Here is a 4,169-nt window from a genome sequence, read left to right on the forward strand (position 1 = left end):
CTGGGATTACAGGTGTGAGCCACCCACACCTGGCCTTCTCTAAGAGCTTTATTGATGTAGGCCAAGAGTGGTGGCTTACACCTGTAATCCCAGCACTTTGGGAGGCTGAGGTGAGTGGATCACTTGAGACCAGCCTGGGCAGCATGGTGAGAATAACTATTGCTGAATAATTTCCATTGTATGGAAATCCCACACTTTATACATCTATTCATCAGTTAATGGATATGCCTTTCCATTTTGGGGTATTATGAATAATGCTGCTATGGACTGTTGACTAAAGAAATAAAATGTGGGCCGGGCGCCGTGGCTCAAGCCTGTAATCCCAGCTACTCAGGAGGCTGAGGCAGGAGAATCACTTGAACCCGGGAGGCGGAGGTTGTGGTGAGTCAAGATTGTGCCATTGTACTTCAGCCTGGGCAACAAGAGTGAAGCTCCGTCTCAAAAAACAAAAAAGAGTGAGTTTGATTCAGAAGCCTCCTTAGGACATTACACAGAGGCTGATAGCCCAGAACATTTCCTTAGAGAGGTTTTCTTAGATTGCTCCAAAATAGTGTTTCAGCTCACAGCTACACATGAGCTGTGGGAGTTCAATACCGGCAAAATCACATCAGACTTGCTCAGAAGTTACATGGAGGCAGTCACACCAAGGTTGGGGTAAGAATACATCTGGTTATAGATTACAGAGGCATCATCACTAACATCATCACTAAGATGTTATGAGGAGAAAAAGGCAAGGCTAGGGTCATGGATCTTTTAGAGAATGTAGCAACTCAAGCCAGAGGTGTGGGGATGGAGACTGTGCTCGTCACGTTTTGTCTTCAAAGCATCTTTCTGGAGAGCTGCAGGTGGTCACAGAGGTGGGGCTTTGTGAAATTGTGCTGCAAACAGAAACGAGCATGCATGGCTTCCTAGGTGTGCTACTTTACCTCACAGAACGTTCACATACAAATCTTCATGTTAGAGAAGATGTTTTCAGGCCAGGCATGGTGACTCATGCTTGTAATCCCAGCATTTTCGGAGGCTGAGGCGGGAGGATTGCTGAAACCCAGTTCAAGCCAGCCTGGGCAACACAGTGAGACCCTGTTTCTACAAAAAAATAATAAAAAAATCAGCCAGGTGTTCTGTCACTCCCTGTAGTCCCAGCTACTTGAGAGGCTGAGGTGGAAGGATCACTGGAGCCTGGGAGGTTGAGGCTGCAGTGAGCTGTGATCATGCTCTCTAGCCTGGGTGACAGAGCAAGATCCCATCTCTAAGCAAAAAATATATATATTGTTTTCATTTCTTGGGCAGGTACCTAGGAGTGGAATTGCTGGTTCTTATGATGAGTTTAGGAAATGGCCAAGCTTTTCCAAAGTCGTTGCATCATTTTGCATTCCCACTGGGAGTGTATGAGAGTTCCAGTTGCTCCGTGTTCTTGTCAACAGTCGGTATACAGAATGAGACCACTACTTCTCCTGCTGTCTTTCCCAGCTTTTCCCTGTCTCCCCTTTTCCCTAGTTTATAAGACAGGAGAAGGGGGAGAAAGCAAAAAGTTGGAAAGAAACAGAAGTAAGATAAATAGCTAGACGACCTTGGCACCACCACCTGGCCCTGGTGGTTAAAATAATAATGATAATATTAACCCCTGACCAAAACTACTAGTGTTATCTGTAAATTCCAGACATTGTATGAGAAAGCACTGTAAAACTTTTTGTTCTGTTAGCTCATGCATGTAGCCCGCCCCCCCGTCACGTTTTCCACGCTTGCTTGATTTATCATGACCCTTTCACATGGATCCCTTAAAGTTGTAAGCCTTTAAAAAGGCCACATATTTCTTCTTCAGGGAGCTTGGCTCTTAAGACGCGAGTCTGCCGATGCTCCCGGCCGAATAAAAAACCTCTTCCTTCTTTAATCCGGTGTCTGAGGAGTGTTGTCTGCGGCTTGTCCTGCTACAGGTATGTTTGGTTTTTTCTTTTCTTTTTTTTTTTTGTGAGACAGGGTCTTGCTCTGTCACCCAGGCTGGAGTGCAGTTGCACGATCATGGCTCACTGTAACCTTGACTTCCCGGGCTCAGGTGATCCATCCACCTCAGCCTCCGAGTATCTGGGACCACAGGCAGCGCCATCATGCCCAGCTAATTTTTTTTTTTTTTTTTTTTTTTGAGATGGAGGTTCGCTCTGTCACCTAGGCTAGAGTGCAATGGCGCGATCTCGGCTCACTGCAACCTCTGCCTCCTGGGTTTAAGCAATTCTCCTGCTCCAGCCTCCTGAGAAGCTGGGATTATAGGCGCCTGCTATCACACCTGGCTAATTTTTTTTGTATTTTTAGTAGAGATGGGGTTTCGCCATGTTGGCCAGGCTGGTCTCAAACTCCTAACCTCAGGCGATCCACCTGTCTTGGGCTTCCAAAGTGCTGGAATTTCAGGTGTGAGCCACAGCGCCCGGCCATGCCTAGCTAACTTTTTTATTTTTATTTTTTGTAGAGATGAGGTCTTACTATATTTCCCAGGCTGGTGTCAAACTGCTGAACTCAGGTGATTCGCCTCGAGTCCAGGAGTTTGAGCCTTGAGCGTTTGTATCTTGACTTAGCGACTGGTGCTCCTCCAACCTCCCCAGGGCCCTGAGGATTTGGAGCTTCAGGGAGAAGGAAGAGAATTCCCAGCCCCTCCTTAGCCAGTCCCATCTGCCTCCAGGAGCCTTCCCTGCTTGTTCTGGCCCTGGAAGGTCTGCTGTCTACAATCTGTCTCCACCGCTTCCCCATCATTGTGCTAAGCTGTGATGCCCATAATAATAAACCAGGTTTCCTGGGATTCATGCGTTTTTGAGTCTCATTCCACATGGACTCTGGGCTTGTTTTGGAGAATGAGGTATTAGAAAGCATGATGGGAGCAGAGGTTTAATGAGCTCTTGCACATTGGGACTTGTCCTGTCATGCTGTGAGGAAGACCAAGTCAGCCACGTGGAGAAGCCAAGCAAAGGAGTGCGGAAGCGGGGCGGCAGCCCATGCTGGCGGCAGCCGAGCTCCCACTGGCAACCAGCACCGACTGTAGCCGTGTGGGTGAAGCCACCTGGACATTTCACTCCAGTTGGGCCTCCAGATACCTACAGCTGTAGAGTGAGCCCAGCGGACACCACATGAAGCAAAAGACTCATCCAGGCCCAGTGCGGTGGCTCACACCTGTAATCCCAGCACTTTGGGAGGCCGAGGTGGGCGGATCACGAGGTCAGGAGTTCAAGACCAGCCTGACCAACATGGTGAAACCCCGTCTCTACTAAAAATACAAAAATTAGCCAGGCTTAGTGGCGCATGCCTGTAATCTCAGTTACTCAGGAGGCTGAGGCAAGAGAATCGCTTGAACTCGGGAGGTGGAAGTTGCAGTGAGCTGAAATCATGCCACTACACTCCAGCCTGGGCAAGAGTGAGGAGGAAAAAAAAAAAAAAAGAGCCATCCACTCAATCCAGAGAACCGTGAACAATATACTACATCACTGCTGTTTAAAGCCACCCTGGCAGGGTTGTTTGTTACACAGCAGAAGAGAACTGATACACTGTGGAGATCTCCTTGTCTCTCAGGGGTCACTGGCATCACCTGCAGCCCCTCCACCCTCCACCTTCCCCTCCATCACTTTTGAAAGGTGGGCAGTTTACCCAATCACTGCCCTCCTGGGGCCAGGAAGCCCCTTCCAGTCCAGCCCTCTGCTCCTTTCACACTGGGCATCGAGGAAAGCATCTCCTGGCAGGGCCTCCACACCCCTCCAGGCCCTCAGCTCCCTGCTGGACATACGGACATAGGATGGCCGAGTGAGGGGTGGTTCCCGGGAATCCTGATGCCGCCCCCTGGACAGCACTGGACCCTCAGTGGGCTCTGCGGACCATGTCCTGGGGGTTCCTCCTGGGTGGGGACAGCTGACAGGCCGAGGGGGTGGCGCAGCAGGGATGGGAGCTGCAATGGAAGGCTAGGCTGCGTCCCTCCCCACACTGCCCGCACGCTCTCGCCTGCAGCCACCTCCTCAGCCGCTCTGGCCTCAGCGTCTGCACCTGTGAAGTGGGCCTGGAGTATGTGAAAGTCCCAGTCGGGGAGACACACAGGAGCCTGGTAGACGTGAGGCTGGGGAAGGCAAGGGAAGTGGCAGTTGGGACGCGCGAGCAGGCCGGGCTGGGTGGACGGCCACCAGGTGGAGGGTACAGGA

Source organism: Colobus angolensis, unplaced genomic scaffold, assembly GCF_000951035.1.
Source record: "Colobus angolensis palliatus isolate OR3802 unplaced genomic scaffold, Cang.pa_1.0 Scaffold32, whole genome shotgun sequence".
Taxonomy (NCBI): domain Eukaryota; kingdom Metazoa; phylum Chordata; class Mammalia; order Primates; family Cercopithecidae; genus Colobus; species Colobus angolensis.